Below are 15,197 nucleotides of genomic sequence, written 5' to 3'. Positions count from 1 at the left end.
TATAACATCTCTTTAATCCTTTTCTTGACAGAGAATGATTTAAACATTTAGTTGTATCAATGATCTCAGCAGAAAAGTGGGAAATCACACTGACCTAATCCAGTTCCTACAATATGTATGTTTTTAAGTTCAAGCAGATGAACAATTCTGCTTAAGGCAAAGAACCCAGTCATGCTTAATTTTCAGCATGTGTTTTAAAAGCTTTGACTGGGACTATAATCTTCAGACATTTCTTTCTCTGTCAGCTTTTCCCCTCTGGTGCTGGATTATAAAACAACTAGAGATTAGCTCTTTGTGCTGAGGTTGGATTCTGCTGCCCTTACAGCCTCCAAGCAACACATTCTCTGGTGATGAACTCACAGAAAACAGCAAGGTCAAGTGGTAGCCAACCTTGAAACTCTTTAATTGTAATTTTCAAAGTTTTCCAAGCTGGTAAACAGGCTGCTGAGAAAGCACTAACTCTTGCAGAATTTCAAGGGTGCAAGAATACGTTCTCTTGAGACAGAGTTTTTGTATGACACAGGCTGGAAATATAAACATAACCTCCTTCATAATTTTTAATATCTCTTAAAAATATGTATTGAACATGCTGAGAAAATGTAGGAGGAAACCCTTCATTTCCAATTTATATCTTCCCAGCATTTATTATAGCAAGTAGTGAGCTATAACCATGGACAACTAAAAGTTCTCAGTATCCTGAAGGTTTCAGGACACTCAGCAGGACCTGCTTGCTGTTAGGCTATGAATTAAGGCTTCATCCTTTGCTTGCCTGTCTTTGAGGTTGCTGCCCTAGAGGTACTCTGTGGGTCTTCCTCTTCCTGCCTTCAGCCACTCCTTTGCTTTGTTGTCTTGGATCTACTTTCCATTTGTGAAATATTACAGCTCCACTGTCCATTAAAAGGCCCCTTATTAATTGAATCACAAATTTCCAAGTTCCTTTTGCTTTGGTTTCCTCTCTTTGACAAATCTTGGATTGCCTTTACTTGCCCACGTGATTTTAATTTACTCTTTTAATGACTGAATTTGTTCTGCTATCCCTTACTTCCCTTCACTAGTCCCTTCAGATAACATCAGCTAATCTAAATCAACATAGCTCTCCTGATCCCAAAATGCTTTCTCTGGAATACTGCCACCTGGTAGGAAGATGTGGACGATTTATACTTGTGCATGTTGCTCTGGGAAAAAAGTGCAGCATCCAATTTGTAGCAGTTTGGCTTCCAGAAAGTGTTGTAACCAGTATGTCGGACATAGCTGTCCCGATGCTTTCTTTCAAGCCCCTCAGCCTCCTACCACTTTATCTCGGTTCTGTAACCTTTCTTTTTGTTGTAATTTCTACATTGTTAGCACAAAATTGAAGAGCACGGGATAGTTCAGGTTGGTTCAGTGGCCTCCTCCTGCCCAAAGCAAGGACAGCTCTGAGATCAGGCTGGGTTGCTCAGGGCTCTTTCCATGTCAGTCTTACAAACTTCCAAGGATGGAGACTCTGTAATGACTCTTGGCATCACCTTCCAGTGCTAAACTGGCTTAATAGCATCTTTCTATATCATCTTCCTGATGTGTTGTCAGGACCTTGGTGTGCTTTGCTACCATTTATTCCCTTGCTTGGTATTTATGCATCAATCTTAGTGTATCAGCTGATGGATATATTCTAAGCAGTACTTGACCTCTGCCAGTATTGAAATAAAAGGCAAAAATCAAAGGGATTCAGGCTGTATCCATTGTAAAGAAAGGAAATAGAGTCTGGACCTGAATCATCCTTTGGTGCCCAGATAGGTACTCAAAAGATGTCTTGATTTGTTCCGGATAATTTATTAGCTTGATGTTGAATTGCTGTTGCTTCCTTTTCATTTAAAACAATAAACCCCAAAATTTTTAAGCTGCACAAATGCAGTTTTAAAAACATACACTAATAAATATTTTTGTGCATCTAGTGATGGATAAAAATATTTCCAAGCTTGGGCCACCATTTATTTAATTAAATATTAATTATCTTGTACTATTTCTAGACAAATTATCAGCTATAGCAGAGAAGTGGAAAAAAGAGAGGGTATTTTAGAGTCATGAGGCACATCAATATTTCTTAAGGAACATTTTGAAAAAACAGAAAGAAAAATAAAACATCTTATTAATAATGGCAAGGATGACCTTAACATTTTGGATGCTGAGACTTAGTCTTTACTTCCTTCTGTGGGAAAATACTTATTTTAGTGAATTTGCAAAGAGAACTAAAATAGTAGGGCAATGCTAGCTGGATTGAGGACAGACTATTTTTTTGTAAGACATCATGTTTTAACACTTTCAGCTGTGTTCACCAGCTGACTACTTCTGGAGTTATTTCACTAGATCTAAACTAGTAGCGGTGTAATGTACTATTGTATCAAAGTGATGAAGAAGTGTAGTCAGTTAGTGTCTCACTGGATGTGTGTAGCTTCAGAGTACTCAAATTTATTTCAGTCTGACTGTGGGAAAGCAAACACGTTAGAACATGGCTTCAGAAGGATTCTCTAAAAAGCAGAGGGAGAGACTTTGCCACTTTGCTTACTTTAAGTAGTTTCTTGAATGAAGGTGCAGGAGATGGACATGTAGTACAGCTGTATTAACAAGTTGTTTATCTGATGTCTGGCATTATTCTTCACATTTTCCCCTCCTCTGTCAAGATTTTATAGTAAACTATTTTGGGTCATTTACTGACATCCAACTTCATGACTTTTGGAGTTGTTATCTCTTTGTTGCAGTTGCAGTAATGCATTGTCCCTTTAAATTAGGAGGCTGGATAGTAGTGTCTTAGATCTACTTCTAATCACCAATAGTCAGTCTGAAGGTGTTTTATTGATAAAAAGTGGCATTTTAACACCTGTTCAACTTATTGCTCCATTTCCCTCTTCTTGTTTGTTTGTTTGCTTGTTTGTTTTTTGTTTTGGGTTTTTGTTTGTTTGTTTGGTTGGTTTGGTTTTGTTTGGGTTTTGTTTGTTTGGGTTTTTGTTTTGTGGGTTTTGTTGCTGTTGTTGTTGTTGTTGTTGTTGTTGTTGTTTTTTGTCTGCAGAGCTAAATGGATGTCTCTTTTGGATGCTATTATTATTGTAATTTTTAAAAATAAATAGCCCAATTACTCCAGGGAAGTGGCTGCATTTTCATCCTAATCAAAAATCCTATTGCAACTTGTTTGAACAAAACTTTGTCTCTTATCCTACAGCAGATCTATCTCATCTGGCATGGTTTCTGATTCTGTGAGGCTGTAGGTACTCTTAAAATACCCTTGATTTTAGTGCGAGTTTATTGTTTTGTCAGTACTTGAGAATGTAGCCTTTTCTTTTTTCATTCAGTGGGCTTTATCTCAAGCCCTGAAACAAAGACCAACAATGCCCCTACACTTAGAGATTGCAATGTCAGATTGCAAGGCCAAAGGAATCATTTTTAGTAGAACTAGATGACAGCTAGTTACTGGATCAAAAAAACAGTCCCCCCCCTTAAAAGACAAATGCTGTGGAAAAAGATGTGCATGACTTGTGCAAATTACCACAGCAGTTTTACACATGCCCCTTGTCGAGTCCTAGAGAGGCTCTGGCACAGGACTGTGTCTCCCATCTCCACTTGCCATCACCTCTCTGGCTGAAGACAAGCAGGTGGGAGGGGAGCAAGTCCCTGTGATGCCCGTGGTACTCGGATACAGAATCAAGCCCTGGGGAGCGCAGATCACCTGTGAGTGTGCATGGCAAGATCGTCTGTGCCTGTGTCACTCCCAGCATGTCCCTCTAGTCTCTTCCTGAAGATCTCCAGTAGCAGTGACTCCAAAAATTCTCCACAGAATCTGATCCATTAGGAACTTCCTTTTTGATGTCTAACATGGATCTCCCTTGCAGCAATGTAAACATTCTTATTTTGTCCTGTTCATTAAGGGAGCTGAGGTCCACCTGCAAAGCTCAGTCTGTAGAGGAAGATGAGATAATCTAATGACAGCTCCTGTAAAGGCATATCCAAATGGCTACAAATGTGTCATAACCTATGTCCATCAGCTGCCCTGAAAAAGTATCTGCTGCTTTGTGCTAAATCTCTTCCTATTTGGTGGAGGTGAATGAGATTAATCTACTTTTTCAGCTTCACAACTCTTATGTAGGAAGTCTGAAACATTAAAACTGTATTCAGGAGATTAAGAAATATCAGAGAGAACATGACATGAATAGTTCCAATATAATTCTAAAGAATATAAAAAGACTGTCAATGTAGTACACATTTTAAATATATATTTTTTTAAACTCAGGTCCAACTAAAAAGAACTATATGTATGTAATTTTTGATCTTTCAGGTGGAGTCAGCCATGTTTTATGTGGCCCAGAAAGTAGTCCTCTCTGTTGTTTTGCAGAATATACCTCATAGTGATTTCTACACTTGAAGCTGCATTCCTACAACTGTACATAAATGCAGTTGCATGTGAGAAAATTTGGAAAACCACTGTCACAAGAAGAAAGACTGCATTAAATGTATCCAAAAAGTGAATCTGACAAATGCAGTATGTAAAGCCAGGAACCCTTTTACTCACACCCTATTTCATCCTTAAAGAATGAAGCAGCACTGTAGAGAAGCTTTACGGGAAGCAGTTTTAAGCTGGCATAGATGTTTTACTATCTAGAAATCAATTCCAACCTTAGGCAGTGAAGCTTCCAATTTTCATGTCTGCTGCTGATAGAGATATGGGATCCCAACATATGAGTCGTGACTGCAGGGACTTATACAAGTGACTAACTTCAGTTTTTGTCATGATGCCCAGCAACATCAGTAAGATGGTACTTCATGTGTTAGTCCTGGAAAGACTAGCATTATGTTAAACAATTTTTTTGTGAGGAAATAAGCCTCTTCCAGCCTAAAATGAATGGGCAACTGGTTCACTGATCTCGTTTTTATATATACACATATTTAAAGAACAATTCTTGAAGCTTGCTGAGAATGCATGGAGTTGGACAAGTTTATTGCTGTGGATTCATAGGCACAAGCTGAGTTGTTGGAATTTCCAGATTTGCTCAACAATTCTGCTAAAACTATTTTACTCCCTGAAGTATGTAGTGTTTATTCTGGTTTTTTTTCTTTTTTTTTTTTTTTCCAGCAAACTATGGATTATGAGATAGCATGTATACAAAAAAATCTACAAAAAAACCACCCCTAAAATAAAACAAAAAGTCTGTCAGTTTAAGTTTACCAGAGGGTCAGTACGAGGAATTTTGGAGCCCTCATCAGCTGTGCTCCACACACAGAGGTTAATTCAACTTGACCCATTGACTGACAGAGTGATAAATGGATTTAAGATGTAGTTCCATTATGTCCTTACTTCTATCACGAATCCAGTATAGAAAGTCTCTGTGCTGTCACCTGTGTCTCCCTTGGAACTGACTTCTCAAAGAAGCACAGAATGTTTGGGGCTAGAAGGGACCTCTGGAGATCATCTAGTCCAACCCACCTGCTAAAGCAGGTTCACCTAGAGCAGATCGCACAGAAATGCATCCAGGTGGGTTTTGAATGTCTCCAGAAGAGACTCCACAACCTCTCTGGGCAGCCTGTTTCAGTGCTCTGGCATCCTCAAAGTAAAGAAGTTTCTCCTCATGTTTAGATGGAACCTCCTGTGCTTCAGTCTGTGCCCATTGCCCCTCATCATATCATTGGGCACCACTGAAAAGAGTCTGGTCCCATCCTCTTGCCATCTACCCTTCAGATATTTGTAAGCATTGATAGAATCCTCTCTCAGCCTTCTCTTCTTCAGGCTGACCAGACAGTATCTCCTCATAAGGAAGGTGCTCCAGACTCCTAATCATCTTTGTAGCCCACCACTGGACTCTTTCCAGTAATTCCTTGTCCTTCTTAAACAGGGGAGCCTAGAACCAGGCACAGTACTCCAGATGCAGCCTCACCAGGGCAGAGTTGAAGGGGAGAATAACCTCCCTTGACCTGCTGCTCACATTTTTCTTAATGCACCCCAGGACACTCTTGGCCTTCATGGCCATCCCTGCATACTCTAACAGCCATCTTGTATTTCTCCCAGGTGGTCTGTCCCTTTTTCCACATTACGTAAACATAATTCTTCCACCTGAATTTTGACTGGAGTTCCTTGCCCATCCATGCTGGCCACTTACTCCCTTTATGTGATTTCTTTCTTATAGCAATGCATTGGTCTTGAATTTGGAGGAAGTGATGTTTGAATATTAGCCAGCTGCCTTGGAACCCCCTACCTTCTAGAGCCCTACCTCATGGGATTCTTCCAAGCAGGACCTTGAAGAGGCCAAAGTTCACCCTGCTGAAGTCCATGGTTTTAGTCCTATTTATTGTCCTGCTTCCTGCAGGGATCCTGAACTCCATGATCTTCAACCAGTTCTTGGTTTGTTAGGACAAGGTCCAGCAGCATGCCTCTCCTTGTTGACTCTTCCACAATCTGTGTCAAGAAGTTGTCACCAATGATCTGTAGGAGCCTCCTGGACTGTGAATGCTTAGCTGTGTTGCCCACCCAGCAGATGTCAGAGTGAATGAAGTCTCTTCCAGCTGTCTGTAGAAAGCCTCATCAATTTCCTCTTCCTGACCAGGTGGCCTGTAGTAAACACTAACAACAGTGTCCCCCTTGTTATCTTGTTCCTTAATTTTTACCCATAAGGACTCAACTTGTCTGTCATCCCCTCATATGCAGAGTTCAAGACATTCGAGTTGCTCTCCCATGTGAAGTGCAACTCCTCCACCACACCTTGCTGGCCAGTCTTTCCTAAAACGTACATAGCCTTCCATGACAACATTCCACTCGTGTGAGCTGTCCCACCACGTCTCTGTAATAGCAATGAGATTATGACTCTGTGCATGTTCATAGATCTCTAATTCTTCCTGTTTACTCCCCATGCTACGCATGTTGGTGTACAGACACTTCAGGGAAGTACTCAAGCATGTGGGTTTTTCATGAGGGCTGCAGAAAGGTCTACTGCAGACACGTGTACCCATGTGGTGATTTGCCTCCTGGTTCTCATCTTGGGAGGCAGCTAAGGAATACTTGTTGCTACTCTGGTTGGTCTGGCATGTTCCCCAATTGGATGTGATTGCATGAGTATCACCTACTCTCCAATCTCATCAGTTTAGAGCCTGCTTCACCTTGCCCCTCTATGCTTGCTGTTGCAACCCACAGCATGTCACAGGTGAGCCTGATTGCATCCCCCTCCCCCTTCATATCTAGTTTAAAACCTTGTCAATGAGCCCTGCTAGCTTGTGTGCAAAGACCCTCTCCTCCCTATGTGAAAGGTGAACTCCATCTGACACCAGCAAACCCAGTGCTGTGTAGGCCATCCCATTATCAAAAGAGCCAAAACTGTGGCAGTGACATCAGCCACAGAGCCAAGTATTAATAAACTGTACCCTTCTGTTTCTTCTAATGTCACTGCCCACAACTGGAAGAAGAGAGGAGAAAATAACTTGGGCTCCTGATTCCCTCACTAACCACCCCAAGGCCCTGATGTCTCTTTTAAATGCGCTTGGACTATGGGTCTCAACTTCATTGCAACCCACATGAAAGACCAGTAATGGGTAGTAGTCCATGGGCTGGACCAGTCTAGGAAGTTTCCTGGTGAAATCCTTAACCCAGGCCCCAGGAAGGCAGCAGACCTTCCTAAGAGAAGGGTCCTTCTGGCATACTGGACCCTCTGCACTCCCCACAAGGGAGTCACCTACAACTATAACCCTTATTTTCTTTCTTCTGGAGGTGGTAGGCCTTTCAGATCCTGTTAGCACCTGTGGTGTAGATGGTCCTTGGTTTTCATCAGCCATTGACTGGCCTTCCACTTCCAGAGCCTCATATGTGTTGTATAGAGGCATCTGGGAGGGTATGGTGGGCAAGGGGATGTTTTGCCTGTTACCTTGCATGTGGACTTGTTTCCATTCACTCCTTTCCCTTGACCTACTGTCTTTGGTCAGGTGGGGGGATAGTAATGGACTCTTTTGGTCTTGGTTACTTGGTGGTGGCCTTTCATGTCTCAGGGAGGCCAGAACTTGAAACCACCAGTTTATTTCCTTCTCCACCTCCCCTTTTCTGAACTGCACTTCTCTGTTTCTTCAGGTGAAAGACAACTTCAGGAGGGACCATTAGATTGCTGGGTTATGAGTAACCATGCAAATCACAGCTTTTACTCCACTTGCATCATTGTACTGGTGCCCTGATGTGGAGCCTATGTCTTCAAGTACCACAAAAGCCAATCTGTAGGGAGGGTGAAACAGAGCTCTGGGACCTTCAAACCTTCTTATAGCAGCTTAGTAGGGGAAATGGGGGAAGCATACCCGTGTGCCACCCCCTCAGGGTGCAGTCAAACTAGACAGTTGACCTCATCCTACAATTTATTCCTTTTGAATAGTTCTGCTTCCCACTCCATGGCTTCACCAGCATAGCTTCTTCCCTTCCCTTCCCTTCCCTTCCCTTCCCTTCCCTTCCCTTCCCTTCCCTTCCCTTCCCTTCCCTTCCCTTCCCTTCCCTTCCCTTCCCTTCCCTTCCCTTCCCTTCCCTTCCCTTCCCTTCCCTTCCCTTCCCTTCCCTTCCCTTCCCTTCCCTTCCCTTCCCTTCCCTTCCCTTCCCTTCCCTTCCCTTCCCTTCTCTTCCCTTCCCTTCCCTTCCCTTCCCTGTCCTCCATCCCAATGTTCCACTTGCTGGATCCCAGCACCTCTCATGTCTTTGCTCTGACAGTTATCTCTCTGTACAACAAACGGGTGCAGCCAGCCAGCCTGGCAGGCTCACTCACTCTTCCTCTGCTGGGCTGTATCTCTGCCACGTTAGTGCTTATGACCTGAGGCTGTGCTTTCATTGACTTTTGCCAGGGCAACACTGCTGGCTTGGGCATTTCTTTTGACAAGAGTGGATTCCCTGATCCTGTACTGTGCCCGTTTTTGTGCTGGTCCAGCTGTTTGCTGGGCATCACAAGGGACCATGATGGCAAATGATCTAGAGAAAGAAACCTCCTCCCTTTTTTTTACAGTTATTTTAGCCAGAGCACTTCACTGCTGTTGCTTCTCACACAGTCCTGCAAACAGCAGAACCATGGGACAGAAATTATTGAAGCCACATAACAGCTGTCCAAGAGAAATGTCACAGGAGCCACAGCTGCAGACTGATGCTGAATGGTACGTTGTGGGGTTTTTTGTATGTTTGTTTGTTTGTTTTCTCCTTATGATTTTGTTTCGGACTTTGTGTTATGTCATTTCACTTCGGAAAACCTTCTTTTTTTTTTAGAACTAGCATGTATTAATCATCAGCTGAATTGGGAAGAGTCAGGCAGTACCTTTTGATAAAGCTGTGACAATAAGCTGACAATTTCCTCCTTGAGTTTCCTCAGCCTGTTAGTATCTATGCTGTCCTGATTAATGAACTGTATAAATCCTACAATGACTCTTATTCTTGCTCACTGTATGTCTTATGGGTTATCAACCCAACAGCTCTTTTTCTTCTCCCTTCAGGTTTTGAAAGTTCAGTCCTGACCTTTGACTAGATGGCTGCTACAGGATTTATCCTACAGTTCTGCGTTTTGTCATATAAATTGACAATTCTGCAGATAGCCCCATACTATCATGAGTACAAACGACTTGGATGTGAGGTTCACAAAAAGGAATTTAGGAGAAGAACTAATGTGCTTCCTATTCTCTCTATAGTGAACATCTTTCCCTAAACATAATGTAGACAAAATTGGCAGAATGGGGAAGATTATGTCCCTTACAGTATTCATCATGACATAGTATACTGTCTGTCTTGAATTATTGCAGAGGAATTGGAGCCACATAATATGTAATTAGTCATATAACAGAATATGTTATCAGGGCTTCTTCATTCTTGCAGGTTAGGAAAACACCTGGCTGGCCATCAGAGAACAAGCAAACAGTTCCCTGACACCTTTTTCCTAATTCCACATCTCCCCTTCAACCTGATCTCATTTCTTCTCTCTGATTGCTCTCATATCCTTTTTTTTTTTTTTTTTTTATGAGATATTAGTGACAGTAGGGGTGCCAACCTACTTTTCTTTGAAACCTTAAAATCCCAGAGCACTGCCACAGTACCAGGCAGCAGCTGCTGGTCAGGCAGTGCATTGCAGCAGAATGAGAGGGAATGCACTTGCAAATTTAATTTGGTTTTCCTTTGCTCTTTTCATTTGTGTTCAGAGACAAAGGAAACAGACTAGGAAGCATGAAGAGGAGAAGGGATTGTTCAGAGAAGAACAGAAAAGAGCAACCAGTTGAAAACATTGGCAGAAAATTTTCCAACCTGGCACTGCTTTGTGTTTCATGTGGATTACTGTTAGAGTGTTTCTGAGCACCTCTGAGGTTGATGAGACACAGTAAGAGCAAAGAAACTGGAGCCCAAACTCGAGCCCACATGAATGAATGAAAAATGAACTCTATGGCTACAAGCTTGCATGACTTAACACCTGATGGGGGGAGTAATTCTTTTATAGCTGTTGTTTTCCCCATTTAGGAATGTCCTTTAGGAAGAACATAGCAGTAGATCCAGCAAGCTGCAAATATATATTTTTATGCTATTGGATAGCAATCTTTCTTCTTTCCTTAAAAAGCAGGAAATACCTGTACTCTATGTAGTGAAATTTGCTCATTTTACATAGAAAAATAAAAGCTTGTATCTCTGTTCTGCATATCATCACAGTATAGATATGCTTAGGAATATTAAACAAAAATTTCGAAAGAGATCATTCAACAGAAATCAAATATTTCATTTTACTTTTAAATATGTGGGTTAAACAAGGGAAGTTTTGGAATATTGCCTTCAACCTGCATTTTTTGACAATGTGAGGCACTATTTTATATTTGATGGACCCAGCTCTCTCTCTCCCAGTTCTAAGACATTAGCTAAAAATCAATATTTTCTTAAGAAAAATGCTGGGAACCTCCTAATCTCTCTGAAAATTGTTCTGAGAACTCATTTATTTAGCTCAGGAATCTTCTGTCAGACGCCAATAACAGCCACAAAGACTTGAATCAGATTATGTGAAAGGACTTTCTCTTGATAAAACTAAGGTTTGAACACCTCTCTGGTACATTGTTCTTGCCTGCAGCTCCTTGAATTTTAAATATACTTTCCTTGGTTACTTTTGGAGATGACATTTCCCTAGTATAGCTCACAGAAGTCCTTGAGAATATGGGCTCACTACTATCTTTTTATTTAGGAAAATAGGAAATACATATCAAAAAGACACACAAAAATCAGGCCTATCTATTTATAATATGTACAAGAATATTAAGAACACAAGATGGGCCCCTGGAGTTTACCCACTGCACAGCCATGGCTAGGCACCATCCACTTTACTTCAGACCAGCTTTCTAGGGCATTGGTACAGTGAACAATGAAGCATGGTGCAGAGCTGCTACGGCTGATTTGTCCACGCTGTATATGATGGAACCATGCAGAAAAAATTATTTGGTCTTTAGCACCTCTCAAGAGGGCTTAATAACTCTGTAGCAGCTTAGGAGCAGCTGTCCCTGCTTCTGTTTCTGCATATAATACAGACTTTGGTACCCAGGCATTTCTGCACTGACATTGATAGACCATGCCTTTAGTCACTTTGCAAGGCTGCTCCTCCTTCTCTATCTGATTAGCTCATTTGTGAAGAACTGATTTGTCAAGCTCCATGTTGATTTTGAGCTAGTTGTTTTTGTACTGGAATATCAGCTCTGCTTCTGCTGTCTTACAGGAACTAGAGTCACCATCTGTCATCTCTGTACAACGAATTCTGTGCTGCTAACAGTCCGGTTAACACTGACTGCAAAGTTCACAGGACTGCTATTTCAACAAACAACCCCATCTGGGACTCCTATCTATACATATGGAATTTTGTTACTTCTTAGGACAGTGTTTGTGCTCCAAAGAACCAATCCACAATATTTTACTGATGCTGGAGTTTGATATCAAGTCCAAATCTTCTACTCATAATCATTAAGTCATTTGCTCCATGGCATATGCTGCACAATGTCCTCAGACCCCCTTTGAGTTCAATACTAATGGTTCTCTCTCACCTTTGCATTTCCAAAACAAGCCTGGCTCGCAGTGATGAAACCCAGCTGGTAGACTTCATGATAGAAACAACATTGTTGTCTGGGTAAATGAAGTTGCCAAGAGATGCTTATTTTCCGTCTTCAGAGGAGAGTGATAGCAGAAAATCCTAACTCTTGTACTTCTCTGAGCTTGAGTTGATATCATGATCTTAAAGCCAATCTCATGATTTTTCAGAACCTCTACTTGCCAATCACACAGAAGAAATCTATCCTGTTCAGGAAGGAGGAACTGTTTATTAAGCTGCAGGATTCAAGCAAAGGCCAAACAAGAATAGGAAAGACTGGATAGACTCATATGCTTTTTCTAAAGGAGACATTTGTGTTGCCTACTGTCCTAAGAACTGTCAAATTGATTGCTGCCGGAGTGCACCATATGGGTTTTTATCTACTTCTCTTCAAGTGGAAATACTGTATGCATGCCTTGAAAAGGATCAGGAATTGGTATTTTGACAGAACACCTCAGAAAAATACTATGTCACAAAACATAGTGCAAAATAAAAACAATATACCAGTTAATGGTTCTTTTATTTTACATTTTCTTTCTTTCTCGAGAAGCAATCTAGTTTCAAAGTAGCTTATGTATAAATCTCTTTAAAGAATCCTTGCTTGATATCACTCCATTTCCTCTCTTTTGCCTTTCTCTTTCTGCTTCCCGCGCTCCTTTATGGGGTTTAGCGAGTGAGATGTGAGTTACACTGACAGAACAAACATGATAAATTCCTGCTGCCCTGTGAAATTTGTTCAGTAGAGTTCCTCTGCTGCTACGAATCTTAATGTTGTTCTCAGGCAGCATTTTCAATCCATCAGATACTGTACAGCTGCATATGTGCACCACGGCGGAAAGATTTATGGGTTCCTATTTTTAGGACTCTGTGTTTTGGCACCTCCATGCTGTTCATTTGCCCAAACTGTATTCTGCTAATTAAACCTTAAGACCTAAATTATAATGTACTTTGGGATGTTCAGCCAAAGAAGCAATGCAATTGTCTGAACATTTCTTGATTGCATAAATTTATACATGAAATAGCTTTCTTTTGAAGTAAAGATACTATAATGCCGTATTTTTCATTCTGAAAGGAAAACATATATTGCTTTTTACTAATCTTTCAATACACAGTTATGTTATTTTTTGTTATTTCAGTATATTTAATGTATTGATTTCGATGATACAATAGTTCTTAACTTGAAAAGCTCTGGATGAAGACTTTATAAAGACGCACCATCTTGGGGAACCTCCTTTGTAGAGGTTAAAGAACAGCTGAAAATATGGAAGTTAAAGGAAAGCAGCAGGATCAGTTTTATGCTGAAATGGCATTGACAGCCACTGGAAACTGTTGTGTCTGTAAGCTAAGGCCCAGCTTGTTTATGTTAGTATTCATCTCGCATTTTGGTGCATCGTATCTTTCATAACTAGCCTTGCTTAGCAGTCTGTCTTGAAACAACACACTCACCCTGTAACACTTTTGCCATCCCTAGCAAAGAGTGCTGTTTACCTTAACATAATACAAGAAAATCACTTAATAATAATCTCATGGAGTCTCATTTTACCTGGAAGCTGAGGCCTCAGTTATTTGGTACATGCTGATTAATAATACAGCACAACATTGATTATCATCTGCAGATGACTACTGATACTCTTGAATGAAAGTGTTAAGGGTGAAATCGAAATTGTTTGAAAATGTTTAATACTTTTACATTAAGGTGGTGCTATTGCAAAGTTTGTATTTTATTTTTTTAAAGGAAGTTAACTTTTGGGCTCATGAAAAATTAAAATGAGAAACAGAGGAGAAATCCTTGATGCGGAAGATGGAAAAAATACTGTTTGAGGCTTCAGCAAAGCAGCAATAAATTAAGCCATCTGAACTCAAGAAACCTATGATGCACTGAGCTTAGAACTAATGAAGGACTAAGTTAAATTTCTCATCTTCTTAGGATTATGTAGATTGAATGAAGAAACAGAATATAACAGAAAATGTTTTTCAAAGGCAAGTCTTACTAACAGCCTGGAATTTCCAAGTGTTGAACTGAGATGAGGGCATGAGAAAGGCTAAGCAGGAGACGGCTAAAAAGATACATTTGGGGCATGTTAATACAGAAAGCACTGCAGCTCGAATCTGCCCTCTCCAGTTAACACAGTGGAAACCTGGACATGAATCTTTGTCCTTCTCCATTTAATGAGGAAACAACTAGTTCTGTAGCCCTTTCTCCTTTGCTTATGGGACAATATAAAAGGCACTTATTAAGTGTTTACTTTGAGAGAAAAGTAGATATCCGAGACCAGAAAAACCCAATGGTGTGGGAAAAGAAGTAGTAGTAAGGAATCATGGAAACATTATATGGCTAAGTGAACCAGAATTATTACCAAAACTGCTGTCTTTATTTCTGCTTCCCTGCCAAGCCTTGAAACTAGATCACTTATCAGTCTCCCTTCCAGCTTCCCACATTCAAAAAAAAAAAAAAAAAAAAAAAAAAAGTAAAGAAAATTAATTGCAGAAGATGTTCTCTTCAGTCCTGGGAAGTTTAGGTAAAAGTGATACACCACATCTTTGGGCTTTACTACCTTTTCTAGAAATCACAGGGCTGCCACAGCCCCGGAGTAGTGATACCAGTGTGAATTCTTGGAGCTGTTTAACTAACAAGGTAAAAGTGTCATGAAAGCCTTCTCTGAATCCCAGGTATTCTTCCTGGTTTTAGACACAGTCTTTCTGAAGAGAAAGAAAGAGATGTAACCCTCAGTGAGGCCATCTTTCTGAAGATAGTTGCTCTTTTCCTCCCCTTGAGTTCTCACTGTGTTGCTAATCTGTATCATGCATTTCTTACTGTATGATACTGCTGGGTTGCTTTCTACTTTCAGAAGCAGGGATAATTTCACCATTTTGAAGCAAACAATTTTTCTAATCCATTTGGTAGGAAGTGGTGGCTTTTTCCTTCTGGAGATGCAAAGTTTCCATGCACTGGGAACCTGGGAGCTGGAGGAGCTCTAAGACTAGGTTATACAGAGGTACTATGTGCAAAATGATCTAAACTTCACCTAAAGCCAAAAGCAATGTATCTCTGATACCTCACAGCACTGGTAAGTTATACTAGCTTATCAGGTTCATTTTCAGGTAGTAGCTTTAATAAACGAAATGTACCATACC

At 40.7% G+C, this 15,197-nt stretch overlaps 1 long non-coding RNA gene across 1 annotated transcript in view; it reads left to right on the top strand.

The window, feature by feature from the left end:
* The window catches only part of LOC110361765 (uncharacterized), a 106,744-nt gene extending 92,204 nt beyond the window's left edge, over positions 1 to 14,540 (top strand). Inside the window, exon 3 of the long non-coding RNA XR_010470215.1 lies at positions 8,979 to 14,540. This is a non-coding gene — a long non-coding RNA (uncharacterized LOC110361765). The remainder of the gene's footprint in view (positions 1 to 8,978) is intronic.
* Positions 14,541 to 15,197: the final 657 nt, after the last annotated feature.

This window comes from Columba livia, chromosome 2 (genome assembly GCF_036013475.1).
Source record: "Columba livia isolate bColLiv1 breed racing homer chromosome 2, bColLiv1.pat.W.v2, whole genome shotgun sequence".
NCBI lineage: Eukaryota > Metazoa > Chordata > Aves > Columbiformes > Columbidae > Columba > Columba livia.
Note: the sequence above shows the minus strand (reverse complement) of the source record. Positions and strands in the feature narration are given on the sequence as shown.